Raw genomic sequence first — 25,298 nt, forward strand, 5'->3', positions numbered from 1 at the left:
TAGTACACTCAGAAGGACAACATTCAGAAGTATGTGAATCGGGTAAATTGTGGTTACCTTGGCTATTTCAAAAGACTTGCCCATGTCTGCTTTTGTTGTAAGGCAGCATGAATAAAAAAATGTTTGAAATAAAGCAGCCATATCTACAAACATTTCCGTTTGTAGTGAATAAATGGGACTAGTAAATATACAATACTAAATCTTTTTGGTGAGGACATGGAGCATGAGCTGAAAGAGGGAAAAATATTTTCTTTTGTAAAGAGATCAATTTGGAAAATACATAAAAAAGTTAACAAATGAAAATTTACAGTGAAATCCTGTTGTCTGGTGTGTCCTGTCTCCTGCCCACAACCCCAGGCAAAATTCACTGACTTCAAAAGAGGCCGGATTTCAATCCTTTCAGAAGGAGGCACTGAAGCCTTCCACCCACATAAAAGCCAAATATTGAATAACCAAAAATGTTTCTGGAATTTCTCTATCATTCAGACAAATCTATGCACTTTAGAGACCATGGTAAATATTCATTTAAAAAAAAGTCAGTGAAAATCCAGTTTTATACATTATGAAGACGTAACACAGTACATCACATGATGTATAGGTTACTTATTTGGTTTGACACAAACACTCAGGGGAAGAAGTTAAAAATACCAAAACACTTCTGTGCTGGAAAGAAGCAACTGGGTTAACAGATAGGAAAATGAATTCAGTATAACTACTCAAATTTCTTTCCAAGTTCTTACAGTTTAAAAAAAAAAAAGCGCCGACATAAAAATTGGGAAAGTTTTAAGTCTTATTACAATCCTTTCTGGGCGATGGAGATTAAGAGGAAAATCAAAAGGAAATGATTCTATGTTCATAAGTTATGTCAGTGTTATGTAAGAACTGACTCTGCCAATAGTTATTCAACTTAAAAACATTTTCCAGTAAGTATTCAAGAACAAAATTGAAAACTGGTCTCTGAAAGATTTCTGCACACTTTTAGATAAATATCACATAGCACACAAAGTAAAGGAAATGTAAAGATAACCTGACATTTATCAATGAATTTCAGGTGCAGCACAGAATTGTGTGTATCAAGGTTAGTTCATATAGTATAAATTAAAAAAAAAAATCCCTTACTAGATACAGTGCAGGATTAAAAACATTTTTTCAAAGAAGAGTTTAAATTTTCCCCCCAGTTTGTTAATCATGATCTTTTTTTCAAAAAAATATGAATTCAATAAAAATATATTAAGGCTAACCCATATATAATTTCAGCAGTGAGTTTGTCTGAGGTCATGAAGTCCATGACATTCCAAGACTTCCACAGGTCCTGTTTCCATCCTCGACAATATTGGCCTAACTGCAGGTTACAAAAAATTTAATCTTCTCTACACAAGTTCTTTTTTTTCTGGTAAGAAAGGAAACTAAATTAATAGGTCCCACTTTGCTAACAGAGCTACCTGCCTCGCCTTTAATCCTGTAGAATCCTACTGAAGTTGTAAAGAAAATCTCCCTTTTAACTCCTTTTCCCCAACCCATATTCAAAAGAATTGGTATACAATTTGGCCTTCTATAGCAAAGCTCAACTTTTATGTATCTGAGGTGAAGACTGATACTATACACCGAATAAATACAAATTCATTAATGTTCACAAGGCATCCAGACACTTCAAGGATGACTGCTATAGGAAAGTCTATAAACAATATCAAGGAAGTAAACTGTTGCAGGGAGTGGACTCAGCACCCACAAACATTGTTCCACTACATGATCCCAGGGTTCTTAAAATAGTGGTTCATGACTTCCATGTATATCCTACTCATCTGTTCATCCTCCTGAAGTGCACTGACTCATGAAAGTCTCAAAGTGGGATATCAAGAAAAAAACTGCATCCTTTCATAGAAAATGAGATAAAATGCACAACACCACACTGCCCCACAACAGAAATGGCAGTACAAGCTGAATCACTCTAGTCTAGCACCCTCAGGACCTGACTCATGCAGAATGAAAAAAGTTGCCATCTCATGGGAGGTCAATACGGTCTAGCAGCATCACCAACATATCCACTGGTTACTGGCTCTCAGAAGACATTTAGAGGTAAATTACAGCTAAAATAACAGCACAGCACAGAGCTCTAAACAAACTTTACAGAACCACAGGAAACTTGGCTGCATCCATGATAAGCAGTCATCCGGCTAACTAAAATCATGTCAGATTACAGATGTTGCTGGAGGAGTGAGTGTGCTGGACTAGAGAGATTCAACTTGTGCTATTTATTTTTTGTATTCCAGTAGCATTTAAAGACCCAAAATCAGGGTTGGGATCCACTTTGGGTTAGGAATTATATATCTACTGAAGACTACCCGCTCCTAAGAGCTTACAATGTAAAGGGAAGAAACAGACAAAAACCCAAAAAAGTAATGTGTCACAAGTACAATTTTCTTTTCACCCTACAATTGCCTTTCCAACCTTCCCTTGTGTCAAGCTGCCAGTCAGATACTCTTCATACAGCTTGAGCAGCCACGTTCCTTGCCTAACCTCACAGAAGAACGCTACCTCATATTCAAACACTTGCTCCCTGCCCCTCACTCCCACCCGCACCCCCATCAAAACAAGGCTGAGAAGTAAAAGGCAGGGGAAATAAATCAGACCTCCCCCCACCGAAAAAAACAACAACAAACCCTGAGCTATTTGTGCATAGAAAGGGGGCATATAAGATATGCCAAGGGAAATTTACACCTTAACACAGGTTTCTCGAGAGAAAATATGCCTCCTTCTGCACACCCACCAAAATTATGCCTTCTTTTTAAAAAGTTTGAACTAATCAAGTAAGACATTTCTTTTCTTTCAATTTCCTTATGTAGGCATCTTCACTGGAAGCTTTTGAGGCTATGTCTATACTAGTCATAGTAATTGACTGCTGACATGCAGTTTTAGCTACACCAACTGCATAGCTAAAATTGACTTACCAGCAGTCAGCTACAATGGATGTCTACACAGGTGGTCAACAGGAGCATTTCCCCCATCGACTTTCCTTACTGCTGCTTGTCAGGAGTTCCAGGGTTGACTCTGACCCCAGAAATCAACGTTTCTTACATGCACAAAATAAATCCAATGTAAACCTAGCTTGAGTATCTGTGTTTCTTGGTGTACTTTTGCCAGTAGATCCTTACTTCCAACTATGCAGTATTACTTCAACCTCAAATGTGACCTTGCTTTGTGTGTGTAGTCATGTCTATTTTTACTGCCAGTTACAGGAAAGGAAGAATGAAAGCTACACTATGTGTACATTAGTCTGTGCAACCACTCATTTTTGGTATGCTTCATGTTACTGTATAACAAGCTCAAAGCAGAAGCTTTCCAAAATGGTAATGTGAAAAAAGGACTTCTAAATTCATACCACTTCTCAACTATACAAGGCTGCTGGAAATCAGAGTACAGTTGGTGTGTTGTTGACAAGCTACTGGGGATCAAGAACTTATTAAAGCAGGATACCATTACACACAGTGACTCAGGATAGGACTTACATTCTGTTTGGCTAATTGTGAGCAGTCCAGCTTATGAGCTGTAACACAAAGCATTGTGAAGTACCTCCAGGGCAAGTGGTGACGAAACTGGTCTGGACTGCATCCTGGAATATGATAGTAGTATAATACAACCTCTTGGACAGACGGTTATTGTGAGATAACACTAAGTGTTCCCTCCCCCACCATCCATAAGGATGTTATCACAAAGTAATCGTCAAAAAGTCTCTATTATGAGAGCACATTGTGAAACTAAATCCCATTTGGAAAAAAAAAAAAAAAAAAAGACTAACATCTTTATCTTTCTGCTCTTGGCTAGCGCTACACTACAAAGATTGCAGTTCTGCACTTACACTGCTGTAGCAATTCTAACGTAGCTATACTCTAAGGGAGAAAAAGATAGGAGAAAAAGATTTAGTCTGTTTCAACACCATTCAACTGCACAAGTATAAGTAGAGACTTAAAAATAGTTAACACCAGTCAATGGGTCACAACAAACTTCCTAGAGGGAAGAAGAAAAATTATCAGTGTTGCCAATTCTCTGGCAGAGGGGGTGGATCATACAGATAATCAAAATGATAGGCCAGACTAAACAGCAAAATATATAGTGTACAATTTCACCCATGACTGAATGGTCAAAAGGATATTTAAAAATCATATGATGAGCCTTAGGATCTGATCCTTTTTATCTTCATCTTCCATCTGCTGAAGCTTCATCAGGGAAGATCTGAGTTGCAAGATTTGCAGCCTCCAAGCCTGTTTTTATCTACTCTGAAACATTGGATTATAATATCTGGACTAATTCCATAAGAACTCTTTGCAACTACAAAAGCTCACCATCCCTGTTACGGATCTGACCTCAGAAATGTACTCATAGAAGTATGTTTGTCTTTTAAACTAATGGTGGGCAATAAGTGGTCTGTATCTAGCCTGGGGGTCACTTATTGCCCACCCATTTTAACCAGTACTCTCAAACAAATTTTAGTTTGGCTGATAAAAATTGGCTAAAATGTGTATTTGGGGTAAGAGCTGAAATAATCTTTAACCTGGGAGGTAATGCATCCCATCCTTTGAAGAACTATGACTTGGATATCGGGGTCAATGACGAATGATGGATTGCTTTAAGTTAACGATATTGCTCCCTTCTGGATAAATAATAACCCTGTGTCTACGTGAGCCCTGTCCTTTCAAAAGGGGCATGTTAATGAGTGGGTTTGAAAGATGCTAATGAGGCACTACAATGAATATGCAGCATCTCATTAGCATAACAGCAGCAGCACCGATTCAAAAGTGCGATTTGAAAAGCCGCACGCCACCCCTTCCGATGGGAGCTTCTGAAAGGACCCTAACACCAGATAGGAAGAAGGGCTTTCGAAAACTGGGGAGGGGGTCCTTTTGGAAGATCCCACCTCCACAGGCAGCATGCAATTTGAAAAGCCGCACTTTTCAATTGCTACAGCTGCCATTATGCTAATGAGGTGCTGTGTATTCATTGTAGTGCCTCATTAGCATCTTTCAAACCCGCTCAATAACATGCCCCTTTCGAAAGGAAGGGGCTCATGTAGACCCAGCCTAAGGTATTATGGAAGCTGTTTTGGGCTGACTTGGTAAATATTAAGTAATGAAATAGCCACCAGTTCTAGGAAGCAGATTTAATTCTTTGCAGTTTGGCCCTAATAGAATAGCCTGAGTTGGATCCCTTGGGGCCCCCATCACAGAGATTCTGGATAAATTAATCCACTCTGTGCTATCCATTTACATTCATGAGTGTATGGGTGCATCTACACTAGCACTCTCTTTTGAGATTAATTTAGAAAGTGGCCCCAATTTCAAAAGAGGGTGGGGAGTGTCTGCACACTCAACAGCCTCTTTTGAAATTGTTTTTGGCGAAAACAGGTCTGAATTTCGAAATTGCTCTTCCTAGCCGGGATTGGGAAGAGCAGCCCCTTTCAAAATAGGGCATGTGTAGATGCTCCACGGCATGCAATTTCAAAACTGCGGGTCCGCCACGGCAGCGGCTCCACAGAGCTTGGGAGACGCACTAGCAAGCCCTGGCAGGGCTCTATGGTCCCTGGGTCAGCCCCTTAAAGCCGCAAGGCTCTGGAAATCCCATGCAGGAAGCTGAGTGCGCGCCTAGGGCTCGAGAAGCATGAGCTCAGCCCTACACATGCTCCAGCAGCCAGACGGCTGTGCCACACAGCCCATCAATGGGATGGCGAGCCCTCTGCACTCTGGGGCACCCCAGGAGGCCCCTCTTCCCCACCTGAGGGGTCACTGGAGGAAAGCCAGGGCCAGAGAAGGAGGGGCCCGTCCTGGATGGAGGCAAAGGTAAAAGACCTCCTCAGCCTCTGGGCAGAGGAGGAGGTGCTGCTCCACAGCACAGGGAAGCCCCACAACGCAGCTACCTTTGAACAGCTGTCCCTGGGGCTGCAGAAGCGGCGACACCCTAAGCACACGGCTGCTCAGGTCCACTCCAAAGTTAAGGAGCTCAGGCAGGCCTACAGCCAGGCCAAGGATCCCTGCAGCCAACCTGAGGTGCCCACACTACCGCGCACTGCAACAGCTTCTCGGCCCGAAGGACATCGCAGAGCCGTCGGTGCAGGTGGACACAGGTGACTCAGATGCCAACTGGGAGACAGACCTGCTGGAGCAGCCGGGACCCTCTAGCTGGACCACACCTGTGGGGACCGGGAACAACTCGGACGAGGGGGGCCCCCATTACTCATCACAGTCAGCTCTGGGACCTCCAGTCAGGTGCCCTCAAGGCCAGTGTCCCTGCACCTGTTCTCTGGAGGTCCAGGTAGGTGACAGGTGGATTGGGTGGCCTTGTACCATCCAGCACCTGTACCCATGGACAGCACCCTAGCCTGCCCAACTGGGGAGCGATGCAGGGGCCAGGCCGCAGCGAGCAACTGCCCCACAGACAAGGTCCCAGCAGGCACACGGGAGCCCCAAGCAGGGTTAGCAGGGGAGGCACCACCTCAGGGGTGGCGTGGGTGGAGACCCTGGTCCCAGGCAACAGCACTGATGGGTGGCCACCCTCCCCTTGCATCTCCACAGCATCATCCTCTGAGGGCTGGACCACACCCGTGCCACCATCAGACAGAGACGGAGAGCCCTCCTCCCCATTGCCCCGGGTGCTGCCTGCCCAGAGCCGGATGGCCCAATGCTGGCGGCACTACAACCACCAGGAGGCAGCGGAGGCCTACATCACAGCCATCTGGGAGCAGACCGCCGTGCTCCAGGAGTGGCTGCTCATGGAACAGGATAACAGGGCCTGGAGGAGGCAGTCACAGCCCTCCCATGGCTGGCCCCCCCCACCTGCCCCTGTACCCACCCCCACTGCTGCCCCCAGACACATTGCCCTCATCCCACCCACCCTCATTCCATCTTGCCCTGGCAACTGGCTGGTCACCAGTGCCAGCCAGGAGGGGAATCCCCTCCCTGGCCTCCCCAGCCCCGTTCTTCAGCCCCTGAACGACCCTACCTCCCCCTCCTTCCAGCCCCCGCACCAGGGGCCACAGGGGATCTTGCCCCTCCAGCCCTCTGGGGGACTAGGCCCACCCATGCCTGTGGCCCCTGACCCACCGTATGTAGTTCTCCCCATTCCCTCCATATTTAGCCCCAATAGGAAGACCCCACACCATTATTTAACAGCCATTTATTTACATATCGTTAGTCCCCAGTTAATAAGCCTTTTTGTGCACCCCACCATCCCCTGTGGGTGTGGGGGGGACCCATGCTGCAGGGTGAGTGTGAGCCATGTGCCAGGTGGAGGTCAGCGTGGCTCCTGTTCGAAGGCCTCCCAGAGGGCTTCCCGCACCCTAACCCCTTCACGTTGTGCCTGGCAGCATGGGGCTGTGGACAGCTGCTCATAGCCAGGGTTGCTGTCCCCAGCCCACCTGAGCATGTAGCACTCCTGCTTGCCCTCCACCACACTGTGCAGCGTGCAACAGGTCACAACCACCCCAGGGACATTGCGCAGGCTCACATCCAGCCATGCATTGAGGCATGGGAAATGCCCTTCGAGGCATCCAAAGGCCCACTCTACAGCATTGCAGGCCTGCTTCAAGCAGGCATTAAACACACCCTGGCTGGCAGTGGTGTGCCCAGGGTAGGGGCCCAGCCACTGCTTTAAGGGGTACGCCCCATCAGCCACTATACAGGGTGGCATTGTTGCGTCCCTCCCCCCAGCGAGCTCCCTGGCAGGAATGCAGGTGCCCTCCTCCATGCGCCGCCCCAGCCAGGAGCTGCAGAATACCCACACATCATGGGCTCGACCAGACCAGCCAATGTAGATGTCAGTAAACCAGCCCCAGGGATCTGAGCGCTTAGAGCACCACCAAGTGGTGCCCCTTGAGGTTTATATAGCATCCCGCACCATGGCCTGGGGCACAGATAGCAACGTGCGTGCCATCGAGCATGCCGAAGCAGTTCGGGAATCTGTGGACTGTGAATCCTGCCATGGCGTGGTCCAAGTTGATGAAGCGGATGACCCTCTGCAGGAGGTGGTGGTGGTTGATGGCCTGGACCACCTGTAGGGAGGCACTGACACGTGGGCTTGTGCAGCAGGGGCCCCCCACCCCTTCCTGGGAAGGGTGTGGGGCCCTTGTCTGACTTACCTCCAGGAGGATGGCCCCCACAGTAGCCTTGCCCACCCTGAACTGGTGCCACACTGACCGATAGCTGTCTGGGGTGGTCAGCTTCCACAGGGCAACCCCCACATGCTTCAACTGGGAGCGTAGGCCACATGTGGGTGTCCATGTGCTGCAGGGCAGTTGAGCGCCCCTGACAGCTCCATGAATGTGTGCCTCATCATTCTAAAGTTGGCGAGCCACCTTTTGTCATCCCACTGGCCCAGGACCAGCCTCTCCCCCCAGTCCCCACTGCTGGGGTGGCTCCAGAGGTGCTGTGGGGGATGGGGAGGGGTAGTTGCCCCCTTGGCAGGGCCTGCAGGACATGGAGTGGGTGGGAAGGTGGGCTCCAGGGCATCCAACACGCCCAGGATGGCAATGACTGCCTGGGTCCCGGTGAGTGCCAGCTGCTACTGCTGCTCCATTCTCCTTTTGGTTCGGGGTGCACAGTCCACACAGTGCTGTGGACTGCTCTGCTGGGCTGTGTGTGCAGGGTGGATGTGTTTGGGAGAGGCCCCTTAAGGGCGCTGCTGGCTGTATGACCCGGAAGGGCTTGTCAGCCATGTGACCCCGTGCGTGATGTTTCCCAGCTGCTTATTTTGAAATAGCCTGTTTTCCTGGGTGGACGCTCTTTTGAAAAATGGAGGGTGTTTTCGAAATAGCAATCAGTACAGCGATCCATTGTGTGTGTAGCCGTGCTATTTCAAAATCCCTTATTTTGATTTTTGATGTTCCCCCTTTCAAAATTTCTTTGTAGTGTAGACAGAGCCTGTGTGTTATAGCAACATCTCCATCAAGTATCTCGACAAATTATGATGCAAACTTTTTTCTGCTTAAGAGCTCAATTTTTTGAGCCATTGTTTTGCAGCTAGTACAAGCTGGCTAGTGCATTAATGGCAAGCTTAAAGTCAGAGTGGAATGAAATGAAAGGGTTGGCCAGAGTTAAACAAGATACTGATTGTCTGAACTATCCAATTGTCTATCCAGCATTCAATTTACCACTGGGGGGGGGGATACTGTCACCATTTTTCATACATTTATCCTTTTACATATTAACACACACTAATCAAGGAAGCCATCAGCACTGCATTTGCATTTTTGACTTCCTGCCTTCAGATATCAGCCATCCATATGACAATGAAATGACTCATCTTTTACCCTTCTCCCTCAGAGCTGGTACATCATTACACTAAATTCACCTCTTTCACAGCATTAGCACATGATGTCTCCATGGAAAACTTACAATTATGAGTAGTGGTTAGTTACATTATTCTTTAATTACAGCTATGTTTAAAACTATGCCTTGTGGTTTTCAAGCTCAAATCAGTAACCATGGAATCATACATACATCTAGGTAATGGTCAAGTCAGAGGGAGCCATAATCTCTAATTACAAAATGTAATGCACCACAGAGAAGTTAGTAGAAAATTATCAAAAAGGAACCTAACAGACAAGGCATTCTGAAAAATTGATCCAGTACATTACAAGGCAGTGTAATTCAAAGCCTGGATCCAATCACTGAAGAAACATCTTTGAGGTGGAGGGGCGGGGTAGATGTCCATGAAAAACTAGATTTCAGTACCTGGGAAGCCAGCCATCTCTGTAACAAACTGATCTTTGGGGGCTAGAGAGAACTTGTTTTATTAGTTTTCCTAGCTAACTATTAATAAATGTAAGCCCTTATTTGCATTTTATTATTCTGCTTTGTATTGCAGTCCTTTCTAGGAGGAACCTTTACTCTCAAACATAGCCTGTTTTAGCACAAGTACTGAGTTGCCATTGTCCAGAGGAGGGTGCTTAACTGGCTGTAAGGCTGGTGATGTCATGGAGCTAACTCCTAGCTATCAGAAGCAAGACTCTCACTAGAGACAGCGTGTAACATGGTGACTCACTCCTGGGTAAGCACCAAGAAAGCCATTTTAAGCCCCCCAAATGTAGATCCTTGTGTTATGTTGCAACTAGGGAAACTGAGGAACAGCTTACATTCAGTTCCAAGAAATACAAGTGCTGTCAGTAGGGTCAGAGTACTAAAGGGTGACTATGTCGTCGTGTCATTTCAGGAGTAGGATGTCCTGGCGATGTACCCTTTTAGATTGAAACTCCAAGCACTGGCTCTCTGCTTTTCACTTTCACTATAGCACAAATCACTAATTTGGTGCAGGGACTGGAATTCTACAATACTCTATCTGGAACAGACATTGAGAGGTCATCAAGTCCCATCTCCTGTACTCACAGCAACACCAAGAACCATCTATATCACCCTGACAAATGTTGATCTAACTTGCTCTTAAGTATTTCCAATGATCAAGATTCCACAACCTCCCTAGACAATTTATTCCAGTGCTTAACAACTGACAGTTAGGAAGTTTTTCCTAGTGTCCCAACCTAAATCTCCTTTGCTGCAATTTAAGCCCACTGCTTCTTGTCCTATCCGGGGTTAAGGACAAGAATTTCTTCCTTCTTTGTAACACCCTTTTAGGTAACTTGAAAGGATATTTGATGGCCACCAGAGGTGGCAAAGTTTGGAAGTGAGCCTATGAGAAATGGGTGCAAGCACACAATATACTAGAACAGGAGCAATTAGGAGGGTCTGACATTAAATGTCCATATGAATCTGCAGCTGACTTAGGAAAAAGCAGTATGGTTGGGGAAGTTTTCACCTCAACCATGTTCTAGGATCTGTTCTTGAATCTTCCTCCATACTCAGACAGAAGTTGCTGATTGAAATGTAACCATTATGAATACCAGCAATTGCAAGATTAAGGTTATGTCTACACTACAGCAGAAAGTTGATTTAAAGGCACTCAGCTCCATTTTACAATGGTATTTCTCTAAATGAGCATCAGCAAGCAATATCGGACATGTATGAAAAGATTTGGGGAGGGATGTTCAAAAAGTTACTCCCAGGATGTGCAGAAATGCCAGATAAAAGTAAAGGAGCTCCAGCAGAGCTATCATGAAGCCTGAGAAGCAGACAGATGATCTGGATCATCTCCCAAGATGTGTCCATGCTACAAAAAGCTGGCCGCCATACTTGAGGGGGGCCCCCCAACCACGGTTTCCAAAGCTAACAAGGACTCTTCAAGGAGACCACCCTCAGGACTCTGGTGGGAGCAGAGAAGGGCAGCAGGAGGTGGAAACCAATGAAGAGGATGCCACTGACAGTTGTCAGCAGGTACCTAATGCAGCTGATCCTGCCAGCCCGGAGGACATCAACCTCGACTGAGCCAGTCTCCTCCTCCTAAACACCTAAAGCACCAGTGTCCAGCATGGTGCAGAATGCTCTTCTGGTGAGTTTAAAAAAAATGCCACAACAGGGTTGCAGCTGGGATGGGGTATAGCTCTACCTCTAAGGAGAATTTTAAAAAAACTGCTACAAGGAGGTTGCAGTTCAGGCATCATGGATCTATGCCCCTTAAAACAGCTTGTTAATATTTCTGGGGATGGAGCGCTTATCCTTTTTGGAAATTTCCACAAAGGTCTCAGCCACATATTCTTATTTTTGATGAGGTTTCGGGGGGGGGGGGGGGGCCTGTATTATTGTGGCTTCCACAATAGGACACCTTGTCATGCCAGGCAACCAGTAAGTAATTGGGTATCATGGCACCACACAGCATTCTGACAAATCTTTCAGCCCTGTGTTCTCACAGAATGAGCACAAATATTTTTTTCCAGTCTCTTCTTAGGAGGCTGATGCCTCTTCTTGCAATCTAGAAGCAGCATGGGAATTTTGATTAGTGTTTTTTGCACTGCTCCCTGGCCATTTAAGTTTCTAAGGGCTGTCCTTCTGCACAACATGGCTGGTGGGCTCTGCATCTCCCCCCTCCGCCCAGCTGGCAGGCTGTGCTGGCCTTTTCCCCTCCTATGATGCTGTTAGCTCCCCCCCAGATTGGTGAGGAGCCACCAAGAAACCTTTTCCCCTATGCTTTACAGCTTACATAGATGACCCCAGTAGCCACAGGGTGGTGCTGGTATCTGCAGATCCTGCTCCTGGACACATCTAGCAGGGAATTTCCCTGCTTTAAATGTCCACTTTAAAGGGATTGGTTTCAAACATATACATGCCCCCACCCAATTTGTAAGCCACTAAGCTCTTACCATGACCACAATGAAATGGTCTGGGTAAGTAACAGCTTCTGTTCTGCTGAGTTTGATTCATAATCCATCCGTAAGAAGCCAAAAGGGACCTTGGAAAACAAAAGTTGCAGTGATTGTCAAACAGGCTCATTTATTCTATGGGTATGTGCTTTCTATCAAATCTATATTTTTACCTTCACTATCTTCAGCAGGCAGCATCAATGGGGGAGACAAGCTTGCCACAATGAGGAAAAAGAAAAGTTCTAAACAAGACCTTATCCAGCAGCAGCTGGAGAAGACTGCCAGAGGGCATGCCTCTACTAACCTGGCATTTGATGCACCACGATCGATCTTTTAGAGTTTGATTTTGCTGTAAGTGTGGCAAAACTGCTCTTTGAGTTCGGCTGTTGACCATGGCAGTCCATGCTACCACGTGGAGTAAGGGCCATTGCTGCAAGAGCCCAGATCTATACTAGGGCAGAAAGTAGATTCTGATCTGTCTATTCTAGCTAAACCAATAGCTTACCTATAATTGTGTATCTGAAATTAACTTTGTTCCTTAGCATAGACCAGGCTGGAGAGAGCCAGAGTTGCTTCTAACCAAACATGGACACTCTAGTGGCAACAGAGCATCCTGCAGTGTCGCCAAAGTGTGCTCGAGTACAGGAAAGAGGACTTGGCAGAGCTCCTGACAGCCATCAGGGAGCAAACCGAGATCCTGTGTTCCATACTGGAGCTGCAGAGGGATACCCACTGCAGGACTCATTACGCAGATGCCACACCCTGTTCCCCAGCCTCCCCTCCATATAGCTCAACCCATCCACCCTGCCCCAGTGTCCCCCAAACACAGGGGGACCAAGGGTGAAGGATAGTCTCTCTCCCCATTCCCACCACAAAAGGCTCACATTCCACCACACAACACCAGGATTCCCTTGCTTTTCCTACCTCATAACCCTAACCTCCTCCAAACAAAAGGAATGTTTTTGTGGAAAAGCAGTTTCATTTAATCGCTTCATATGGGGTAGGGAGCACTTGTCGGGCATTGCAAACTTCCACGGAGCAATTGCCAACTTTATTGTGGACTATCTAAGCAGGTCTCATTCTGGTATCACTGCATATGAGGAGGGAGGGAGACAGCAAATCACAAGGTTCCATGAAAGTGGCCTTGCACATGAGGAAGTTCCGCAGCCACTGCTAGTCCTCCCAGAGCTCCAAAATGATACGATCCCACCAGTGTGCACTGGATTCACATCTCCAAAAATGACGCGACATTGTAAGCAAATTCATCTAGGGCATCCAGCAGCTCTGTATTCCTGGTCTCCAGTTCATCATCCAAATCATCCTCTTCCTCCTCAGCCAACTCATCCTCCCACTTTGTCTAAATACTCCAAGATACTTTGTGAAGTGGCCATAACATGCTGTGCAATGGCTATAAGCTGTTAAGGATCCACGCTAGTGCCATGCAGCAGCACGAGCTAAGGGGAGACTTTCAGAAAACTGCCTGAAAAGTGGCACAAAATCACTTGGGCCAGCCCTTTGTCTTCTTCCTGGGGTGGGTACTTTGCATTCCAGAATGAATGGATCAGACACCCACAAGCACTTGCTGCAAATTTCCCTCTCAATAAGCCACTGGCACAAAAACCCAGAATGCAACACAGCAAAAGGCAATGTGGGATAGGTACCCACAATGCATTGCTCATGCAGTCAAACATAAGACAGACAATGGAGATGTGCTAAGTCAACTTTCTGAACATTTGTAGAAAGTCAGAGTCCACTTCATAAAAATCTAGCATTAAAAAGTCAATTATTAAATTTTATTTTAGTCTTAGTGTTGACATAGCCTAAGGCTCAACAGAAACCAATCACTTTGGCATTAACCATTGTATGGTGAGGACAAAATACAACTGGTTGAGCTTCAGCTAAGGGTCCAGAGACCAACAGGTTTTCCCTTCCATTTAGGATAAAACCTGTGTTGAGAGACAAAATTACTACTTTAGGATAGAGGTACCAGAGAGACTCAGTGTATCAGAAGGTACAGACTGCTGAAGCCAAAGATATTGTGACTACATCTGCAAAAGTGCCTTAAGTTGTTCCTTCATGAACAGTGGAGAAATACTTGGGCTGATTTACACTTGAAAGTTCTCTTTTTGAAGAGGTACTTCCAGACATAAGTTATTTGTTTCATATCAATAGCCAACCTAAATCTCAGATCACCTTGTGCAGATCTCCCATGGGGCAGAGGGCATGCTGTGCTTCCCCAGGACACAGGGGGTTGAGGAAATTGGGGCTCCAGCTGCTCAGCATGGTGGGGGCCAAGGAAACTTACCTGGAACAAGATACACCCACTGGTTGTTTAGTGCCCATCCACTGGTCAGCAGCCTTGCCTCCTACCTAGCCTGGGACAGCCCCCCACCCCACCCGCCCATTCTCCAGCCTTCACATTCAAATAATGGCAGGACCAGGGTGGGCACATGAGGCAGTGGAGCTGCATGCACAGCAGCCTCGGGCCTGGCAGGAACCCAAGAAACCAGGAAGGAGGCAGGGAACATATCTGTGCATAGGTGACATGGAGGAGCCTAGCTATCTGAGCAGTAGCCAGAAACAACTGAGCCAGGCCTGCCAAGTGCCCACTCCCCCAGATATGCCAAAAGGTATGAACCACAGCAGGGAGGCAGGACCATACACACCAGGGTAGTTTTTCTTTAGCTTCCTCTGCCTGACCTGCTCAAGGAAGCCTGCTGCTGTCCTCACCCCATCTAACACTGTGACATTGAAATATGGAGCCTGGAGCAGTCACTCCAATTTGCCTTACCCAAGGGACAATTCTAAATCCAAATAAACTTCTCACATCAGTTTACTGTTCCTGAAGTCCTGCCACTTTGTCTTCTCACCTACCTATTTGTCCTCTTTTGCAAACAGGGGCTGCAAGACTGATTAACATTTGCAAATATTAATCTGCTAAAAAGTCACCTTAGCTTGTTATTATGACGCACAAAGTAAAATTGCTACAGACAGCATCAATTCTAGGGGGGAGATAAGGGTAGCTAGGCTTCAGAGATACTCTAGAAGATAGTTTCTATCTTCTAGCTTCCAGAACGCTTACACTTCTCATTACAACTCCAGTCAAGCTATAACTACTACTAAAGTAAGAAAGCAAATGTGCGTAGGATTCCAACAAAATTATAAATGAGGTGCCATTGGCTATTGAAGCAGTACTGTAACATATTAGCTGCAGATGTCATAGGAAAGTCTTACCCTGAAATACTAGACAATTATTCCACAAAATATTTACATGCACGTAACCATACTGAAACTTACCCTTCAGCAGCTGAACCAAATGACTGAGTCAAGAGGACTACCAAATCACGAGTCTACAATAAAAAAAGATGAAAATGTAAGCACATACAAGCCTTGCAATCAAAATATTTTCTTAGATTACTTCAATAACATGACCTCCATCAGCAAGTGTTAATTACTCTCAGACTTCCTTAAAGGATCTCTACTCAGAGGTACTCTTTAAAGCCTAATTAAGAGAGAACGGGGAGAGCTGGCTGTCTAGGGGAAGACTGCAAAACCATGGGTGAGCTTGCAGTCTTTATAATTTTATTTGCAAACGTGGAATTTGGGAAGGCTTTTGACCAGACATTAAAGGACTAGATGTAAAATTATTTCATTATTGCAGTGTTTGTAGCCAGATTAAGTAGTAGACACAAAAGTCACAGGTGGATTTTGGTTTGGTTTGGTAGTAGTCCTATATTTGTGATCTATTTGCACGTCAGGGTTTGGTAGGCTCAGTGTTTGTGCTGTTGAGAGCATTCACCACCAAAAACCTCCAATCCTTAACTCTTTGGAATAAAACTTTCAGCTTCTTCACACTTCTCCATTATGCCCCATTTTCCAAAATGAAACCAACTAAATTCATCAGATACATTGTAGTCAAATTAGTAAAAGCAGGTCAAGCAACAACAGCCAGTCTATGCAGAACTACATTTATGGCCCAGATGAGAAAGCTTTGAAGTATTAGTCTGATATTAAAACAGGTCCAGTAGACCCGACTTACATGGACGTTGTGTTCCTGCATAACCCCGCGTAAGTCAAACTTCAGGTAACTCAGGGGGTCAGGGAACTTATGTCCTCATGAATGACAGGCAGCTGAGAGCTTGGCTCTGGGCTGCCTGCAGCTCACAGGAGGGGGAAAACTGACTAGTGCTGCTGTGCTTGTCAGTTTCCCAGCTCCTGTCAGAGGCAGCAGCCTGACTTTTGCCACACCTGACAGGAGCAGAGAGTTGGTGCCTGGCTCTGGACTGCCCAGAATGCCAAGGAGCCAGGAAATTGACCAGTTCTCCTATGCTGGTCAGTTTCCCAGCTCCCCTGAGTGGTGGGCTGCCCAGAGCCAGCTCCCCAACCACTCAAGAGTCATGTTAACCTGAGATATGCGCAACTTGAGTGCGCATTATGTCAGGGTTGTACTGTATACAGTTCTCTTCTGTGACACATATAAGCCTAACATATTAGGCAAGAGTGTGTAGCGGTAGACCTGATACACCAAATAGGTAACAGGTGCAACTATACAGTGAAGCTGTTCCTCCACTATTTTTCAAGTAAGTTTGCTACTAATACAAACTTGAACAAGTTTAGTTCCATCTTCTCCATATAAAAAGGTTTGTACAATGCCCACACTGACAGTTTTAAAAAAGCCTGAAGTCTAGTGCATGCACAAACCTGGCACTATAGCTCTTAAATGCAAAAGCTGTTCGCATGCTTGTGAAAAAACAGCTTATGTTTACAATGAAATGAGAACGCGCTTTCTGGATTAAAACAAAAACCATACACAGAGATTCCTGGTGCTAGAATTAAGAACATAAATAGTAGTAAGAAAATAAAGATATAGTTAGTATAGCATCAAGGTAAGACAACTGTGTGTAGGGGACTATGACACAATTACATTAATAAGAGCAAAGCCAGTTACTCAAAGGACTGCAAGAAGCCTATTTGAAAAGTGATGTATAAAATTATAGGTTAATGTCAGATTTGTTTCCTGGGAGCCGCTTCTGAGCGGAGGCTGTGGACTGAGCAATCAAAGCACATTAAAAAAAGCAGCGGGGGGGGGGTGTACCCCTTAGTGATTGCCTAACTTTAGTCCTACATAGGCGGCCAATGCCCTTCTAATATGTGAAAACAGTATTGCTGTTGAGAATTGTGGGATAACCACTGGTACAACAATGGACTGATTACAGAGGAACTCTGATAGTGTGTGAACATACAGACCCTTAGTTGGGAGGAGCAGTTACACAGGAAGCAGACAAAGGAAGTGAAAGGCAGATACCCCAATTGCAACATTACTCAGAAGTCTAGAAGAGCTCACTACAAGATCTTACTATCAGTAACCTTTGGGTTTGTGTTTTACATGTAATTTTACTTTCAGGAGATCAAATGAGAATAGGGTTTTTTCCTCTCTCTGAATCTGTGCAGATTACTACAACATAGCCCTTATTAGGGTCCATGTTTTTCATGATCATTACCAGAAAACCTAATTAAACAAAAGCGCTTAATAGCTTTTTCAAAACACATCAGGAAGTAGAGCAATTCCTAATGAGTTTTGGCTGTTTCACTCGTTAAGCAACCAAACTCACTACTTGACTATACCTTCACCTAAGGCCTGGTCTCCATTACTGTGTCAACACAGTCCTGTCACTGAGTCTGAGCATGTCAAGTGCAGAGAATACTTTTAGCTCCCACCAGCAACTTTAACTTAATTGGCAAGAGCGCTCTCCTGCCAACAGTGTTTGCACTTGCTGTGGCAAAACTTCTGTCATTCATGTGAAGGGGGAGGGAGTTAGGTGCCTGTGAACAACAAAAGTTTTGCTAATCAACTGCAAGCATAGAAATAGCCTGAATCACAATATCTATATTGCTCTTTTTAGCACAGTAGGTCAAGCTGAAATAGTATGAGTGAGTACCCAGGTTGGGAGGCATACTCCAAGTTGCAGTACAGGAATACCCTTTAGAGGAGCTGTGCAATCTACAGTTTATTTTGTTCTCTAGAGGTACACAATGATACATACAGAAGGCAAATTAAGCAAAACAAACAGTCCCTGTCATGTCCACACAATTCAAAACTATGAAATAACAAAAACAAAAATCAGTCTCAGTGGAGAGGGGCTCGTTGGCTTACTGTAAGAACACCATGTACACGAGTTATATGAGCAAAGGGTAATTGGATTACCTCATTTTAAAGGCTCAAATTATTCCTTTTAAATTATCCTAGTTTGAGGGAGTTTTCATGATGACCAGTAATATTCACAGCATCCACAGTAACCTGAGCCATTCCAGGATTCTTTCACAGTAAGTTATGGGAGAACCTGGCTGTCTTTTTGGACCTTCAGAACAGTACTGGAGGACTAATAGCACTCAAGCGGTGCTCGCCAGAATCCATGTAACAAAGTAGTCATTACCAGCTGTCAAGTTGTGCTCACCTCAAATTTAGGTCTGCATCCCTCCCCTCCCCACACCACCCACTTTCAGCCAGCCACCATGAATCAGAAGCACCATGATGTCAGTGCGGGCAGAATCGCGGGCACCAAACCCCCCGCTGACCCCGCACCAGCGTTCTGTCCGGATCCCCACGGGGCCTCAGACGAGGGCAAAGAAGAGATGGCAGAAGCCCGCCGACAGGCAAAGGCCGCTCCACTCCTCAACAGGCTAACCCCACCCACCTCCGGCAGGGGGCCTAGAGACCAGTGTTGTGCTAGAGGGGAGAGGCTGGGGAGAAGCTAATTCCCGGTAGGTCTGGAGCTGGCTCGCTCGTTAAAGGCAAGGGTGAGACAAGGAGAGGAAAAATAAACTAAGTAATGTCTGTGTTTATTAACCAAAAAACAGCAACATATAAATGAACAAACACTGCACATGAACTAAACTTGTATAACTATTCATTAACAACTAACTTAACCAAATTTAATTATAAAAATATATAGTTTAAACACTTACGCTAAATATTAACATGAGAGACTTCTCTTATGAGAGAAAAGGGTAAAAAAGACTCAATGAGTTTTGAAATAAGTTTTTTCTCCGAGCTAGGGAAGATAAATTAGTTTTTTTACCCTTATATGCTCTGGATGGCTAGATGAGCCACCCTATTGGAAAACCTTGAGGTCCAGCCTATCAAGGTTTCCTCCCAACTGGGATAATATATTACGAATTTCCCAGTGGGGATTGGAGAGAGAAAGAGGGAAGGTTAGGAAAAAGAGAAACCTTAGCAATAACAGTTAACTAACAAAGCCTTGACTATGGGCTTATTAGTCAATTGCGCAGCTCGGAGCAAATAATTTTAACTCCGGGTTATGGCTCTTAGTTGATCCAGTAAAAACTGCAACCTGAGCCACAGTCTGTTAAATCCGCCTACACAGCCCGAATTAGGTTTTAGAGTTAGTGTCTCAGGGCGTAGAGGGGGTTTTACGTGTCCAAATCAGGTGTAAGGGTCCAGTCCGGTAGTCTAGTTGAGTGCGTTGGTCATGTCCGGTGAAGAAGAATCAAAGCGATGAGCAGCGAGAGCGTAGGTGCTGCAAAGGTGGCAGGCTCTAGGCTTCAATTAATGTGTGCGCAGTACTTCACCCTAAGGGTGAAGCCAGTTCGACACACACCAAATTCACCTTTGAGCTGCTTGTTGGCGGCGAGGTCGGGGGTGCCGCAGTGATTTGACAGGCTCTGGGTACTAACGAGCGAGAGCGCAGTACCCCACCCTAAGGGTGAGGCCAGTTCGCCCCTCACCCAATTCACCTCAGAGCTGCTGCCTGAGCTCTTTTTGTGTGAGTGATTCAGTTAGTACCTCAGCAGGGCGGACCCTGCTGGGCGGAGGTGGAATTGCTTCAGGGAATCTTCAAAAAGGCAGGAGCTCTTCAAAAAGTCTTCGCCTCAGAGGCAGCTGGTACCAAGTGCCCCGAGCGCTGTGGGGCGCTGCCTTATATTCCCTGATCTCATACATTATTCATGAGTCTATTTACATACGGACATTCTGAAGGTCCTGCTTTCAAACAGGTCCTTCTCTAGAAGCTGCCTCACCTTTGTCCAATGAGGAGCCTGGATTTCAAATCCATGATTTTGAAATGTCTGTGAGTTCAGGTTACCGGTAAAACCAACTGACACAGAGTGACCGTTACAGGGGGCTGCTAACTGGCAGCCTATGTACCTTTTACAGTCTACCTGCCCCTGTAATGATATTAAAGGCCCAAGGCTTGTTTCCCCTGGCCCACGGAGACGATTATGCCCAAGGGATGAAAAATCCCTGACACATGACATATGAGTTAGGGATTGTGTGTGTGGATGAGACTCCAGTTAAATTGTAACTGGACTATTGCATCTAAGTTAACTTACCAGGGAAGATAAGCCCTAACAGAACCCTGACCCTTCTAAGAAGCAGAGTGACCAATAAGTATGATTGATTAAAGTGTATGTGCCACTTATTACAAGTTAGTTGATGCAATGTCAGCCAACTAATTAACCAAAAACAAAAGTACCAGAGTGAGGAACATACTGCATCCTTCTGGAAAAAGACTTTTACTCCTAGCTATCCTCAAAACGAGCCCAAGATAAATGACTGCATAAACCACCAACATGCAATGGAAACTTGTTCATGTATTTATTCCAGCCCTCTTGTACCCTCAATAATTAGCTTTTTTTTAAAATAAAGTTCTACTGGTCATCCATAAGTTACTTTCCTGCTAAACTGCCATTAATAGCAACCAGAAACATGTCATTTTGCAGATTACTCAATTATCTGACTCAAGTTCATTATTTGAAGTATTAAACAAGGTTGATTTAATATTTGAATAAGCTAGCATGGAAGAATATTTCTATTATGAGAAATACATTCAGATGCTACTGAATGTGTTTAATGCCCTTTAAAGGTGACAAATTCACAAATTCTCTTATTTTAAGCAAAGCGAGATACTCTCATAATACAGACTAACACTGCTACCTCTCTGAGAGAAGTGGAATGTGGGTTATCCCAAGAACAGATCCAGATTCTCAGCTGGTGTAAATCATAACTCCCAATAAATATAGCTCATTAATGAAATATTCTAACATCTGCCAGCGCATTTTGTACTGTACGCAGTTAGATACTTGCCTGGAAGATACTTGAAGGATGCCTTGCAAACCCTTACTGAGATCGGGTCTCATTCATCTTTATACTATTTTCTGATGGAATAGTTTGGACCCAACTACCCAGCAGAGAAGAGCATTTAACTTGAACGTGCAAAATTGGTTGTACAGAACTACTCTAATACTTTTCTTAAAAAGGAACCTGCAAAAAAATCCAACAAAAACATTTTTTTATAAATGTAAGCTGTGATGGTCCCCCATGCTTTATGAGAAATGACTTCTGAATATGCGTAACTTAAAGATAACAAACCAAATACCTCACACATCCTATTAACTTTAATGTTTAATCTGCTGCATCTGTAATATCCTATTTTTGTGTATCTAACAGTCTTAGATATGAAATTAATAATATTAAGTGTGGCCCTGCTTATAGCTCTAAATGTGTTAATGAGACACATTACTGGTAACCAGCAAAGCTTGTGATCAAGTTTGTCCTGTTAACCCAAACAGTGGCTAGGCCTAGAAAGATATGTGACCACATCACCAGGTACTGTAGTCCATTCTGAACATGTTATTTTTCCCCATGGAGAGGGGACGGGAGCCCAATCAAAACAAAGGACTCCTGCTGTGCATCCATTGCTCTTTTTAAAAAAAAAAATACACACCTTTTGTCTTCAGCCGGCCTTTGAAACTGCGTGGCATATCCAAAGAGGCTATGAAAAACTCTGAAGAAGGTTGAAGATCCAAATAAGAGACCAATTTTGATTTGAAGCTTACCCTAAAGAGCTGTTCTTATTTTAGGTATAAGCAATTGCATGCAACAAGTTTTAGTGTATTAGAATTAGCTATGTTTTCATTTTAATTTAGCAACTTACTTTGATCTGACTTTTTGACCTGCAATCACTAAAATCCTACTTACTGTACTTACTAAAGAAGTGTTTTATTTATTTATTTATTTATTTATTTTTAAAGAGTCAGGCTATAATTACCTAAGGGTAAGCCACCACTGTGCATCTTCTTCATTGATGCAGAGAGCTTACCATATGAGATTTCCCGAGCAAAGGTTATACATACAGAAAGGCAAATTTGTTTGGAGTTTTGATCCCTTTAGTTTCCCCGAGTGCTAAATCACAGGATTAAGTACTCCCGGAACTAAAGGCTCATGCTTTGCATTGCTCAGCAGGGAGGAGAGTGGTAACCCCTGGTCCATGCCTTGTCTGAGGGAGACTAGAGGATCTGGCCCAGCAGGATACAGTTGTGGAGAACCCCAGAGAGCAAGGCAGCAGGTGTCAGTGACATGATCAGCACACTAGGGAACAATCCCAAAGGGGCTTCTGTGATCACATAAATCTTCTAAATTATTTTTAGACCAATAGGTTTTATTTTACGAGATTAGAGACAGAAAATCTAGGTCATAAATCTAAATCTGTGGTTTGTGCTGGGTGAAATGCAGCGTTGCTTACTACAGATTCAATTATAAGCCCTATTTGGTAGAGTTTGTTCAGATTACAAGAGAATGAGATTCTTTTTTTAAAAAGAAGGAAGATTCAAAGAGAAGTCATGGAGAAAAGCTTAGCAAGAACGTTAAGGCCCCCGACCAGAAGGCAAATTTAAAGTATATTATGTTTAAAAATCCGGTACTCTCTCACCTAGCAACATCTCTTGTCTGGAATGACCCAGAGTGCCAGATGAGAGCGCACCAGCAGGTGCAGGAGTCCCAGCTGGGCTAGGAGCCAGAGCCTCTGCCTGCCTCATGGCTGCTGGGTGCAAGGCTATCACAGGTCACGAAACAGAGCTCCCCAGCAGCAGGGGCCCGTAGTTGGAACCCCTGCCTATACCACAGAGCTGGGACCCCGATTCTTCCCCCTGCCCCACTTGCCTGGTGGCAGCAGGGGCCATAATGTTGACATGGGATGGGCAGTGAGGGCTTGGAATTGGAATCCCTGCCTGCGCTGCAGCAGCGTGGGGTTGGAGCCTGAGCAGCAGTGCAGGCTGGCAGGCCGCTGCGGGGCTAGGAGTTGGAAACCCCACCTGCCCCATGGCAGCAGGAGCTGACAGGCTGCTGCAAGCCTCAGCTAGAGCTCTTCTTTACCTGGACCCTGAGCATGTGCTTGTCCCACAGCAGTGGGGGCTGGACACTGCCACAGGGCTGGCAACTGGCGCCCTCTGGGAGTGCAGGGCCAGGAGCTGGAGCCACCATATGCCACCCAGCAGCTGGAGGTGGCAGACTGCCATGGGCAGGAGTTGGAACCCCCACCTGTGGCAGGGGGCGAGAGGACAGGGCTCACTGGAGTCCTGGGGCCAACCCTGGGAGCCTGAGCTGGGGCCAAAGCCCCTGGGGAGCGAGGCTCCTGCCTGAGCACAGCCCTGTACTTTCACTTACCCAGCAAATTCTCTTGTTTGGGAGCTGTGATGTCCCAAGCATACCAGATAAAGGAGGGAGGCAGAACCTGTACCTAGGATTGCCAATTATTAATAGTCAAAAGTAAGTAAATTATTTATGTTTTAATTACTTAAGCTCATAGCAACAACAGGACAATCTTTTTAAAAAACAATTTCAGTGACTCTGGCAGCCAATGCACTTGATTCGTATTGTTTCTCAGCTTGGACCAAACCTTTCCTGCTATTGAACCTCATGTAAAATGTTCATATTTGAACAATTAATAAAGAACCAAATCTGACAACTAAAGCAGAAACCAAAATACAGTATTTTTTCCCCCACGGCCACAAGAACTGGTAAAACAGAATTACTACAGAACTTGGACTTCATATAGCATCTAGAAAAAAATTATTTCCCAGTGTCCCCCCAAAAACTGGCTGAGTGCTATTATCTTTTTTGCATTATGTACATCTGTGCTTTTTAAACACCTTAAAAAGCAGCACTCAAAAACCACACAACAAAAATGTTACAATTCTATCGAGTTCAGTTTATATTTCAAAGAGGAAAACGCTGGTTCCTGTTCTGAATTTAGCTGATAGCCTTGCCGTGACATGGAACAGAAAATATTCGGCCTCGGATAATGCTATGCAATGAATCACATTTTCCTTTTTTTGGCGTGCGCTACATCAGCATCAGGCCACTTCCTAAGCCCAGCCTCCTCCTCTGCATCCAGCGAGGGAGCGCGCGCGGGAGGCGACAGCACCGCCGAGGTCACGAAGCGTCATCTGCTTTGCATCCTGCCCCTGGGAAAGCAGCTGCGCGCGTGGTGGGGTGGGGGGAAGAGAGGCTGAGCGGGAGGCCCAGGAGACACACTGGGGAGCGCCACGCGCCAGACACCGGCTCGGCGCGGGACTCCCCGAGGGCACGTCTAGGTGGGGCGATTACTCTTCAGACGCGGCGCCGGCCCCCCCGCGGTAGCCGCCTGTGCCGCCGCAGGGCGCAGCCGAGCGGGAGAGAGGGAAGGAGACAGGGTGGGGAAGGAGGCTGGGCGAGGCTTACGGCCAGGGCGCGCTCCGCTACCTCAGCCCCGCGCCCGGCCCGGCCTGAGGAAAGCGCTGTCCCCGCCAGGCCGCGTCGCCTGGCCCAACGTCGCGTCGCCGCCCGCGAGGAAACCGGGGAGCCGCCCGCCCCGCCCGGCGAGGCGGGCAGCAGACGCCCCGCGCTGCGAAGGGCGGCAGGCGCGAGGAGGAGAAGGGGGGGGAAAGAGGACTCACCCGCCCGTGGCGCGCTCCGGCTGCGGCGAAACCGGCTGCCGGCTCCTTCCGCTGTTTAAAATGGCTGAGCGCCGGGAGGAGGGGCGCGTGTCCCGCTGGCCAATCCCCACCGTCGGTTCCGCTGACGTCATCACAAAGTAACGGGGGAAAGAAGACTAATAGAAAGCAGTCCGGCAGCACCCTGAAGACTGACAGTTTTATTTGTTAGGTAATGAGCTTGCCTGGGTCAGGCCCACTTCATCAGAACTCCAGAATCTGAAGAAGTGAGTCTAACCCCCGAAAGCTCATTACCTAATAAATAAAATTGTGAGTCTTGAAGGTGCAGCCAGGC

General features: G+C 45.9%; 1 protein-coding gene and 1 long non-coding RNA gene across 9 annotated transcripts in view; one reads left to right on the forward strand and one right to left on the reverse strand.

Moving 5' to 3' along the window:
- The window catches only part of LOC142020312 (uncharacterized), a 73,563-nt gene extending 70,459 nt beyond the window's left edge, over nucleotides 1-3,104 (forward strand). For all 5 annotated transcript variants that reach the window (XR_012647350.1, XR_012647352.1, XR_012647349.1 and 2 more), the window contains one exon: nucleotides 2,844-3,104. This is a non-coding gene — a long non-coding RNA (uncharacterized LOC142020312). The remainder of the gene's footprint in view (nucleotides 1-2,843) is intronic.
- Nucleotides 1-25,041, reverse strand: part of ACSL4 (acyl-CoA synthetase long chain family member 4) — a 65,447-nt gene extending 40,406 nt beyond the window's left edge. For all 4 annotated transcript variants that reach the window (XM_075008050.1, XM_075008052.1, XM_075008051.1 and 1 more), the window contains exons 1-2: nucleotides 24,968-25,041; nucleotides 15,533-15,585 (exon numbers count right to left, since the gene is read on the reverse strand). The gene's annotated coding sequence lies outside the window, so the exon portion shown is untranslated. The remainder of the gene's footprint in view (nucleotides 1-15,532; nucleotides 15,586-24,967) is intronic.
- Nucleotides 25,042-25,298: the final 257 nt, after the last annotated feature.

The sequence above is a fragment of the Carettochelys insculpta genome, chromosome 13 (genome assembly GCF_033958435.1).
Source record: "Carettochelys insculpta isolate YL-2023 chromosome 13, ASM3395843v1, whole genome shotgun sequence".
Taxonomy (NCBI): domain Eukaryota; kingdom Metazoa; phylum Chordata; order Testudines; family Carettochelyidae; genus Carettochelys; species Carettochelys insculpta.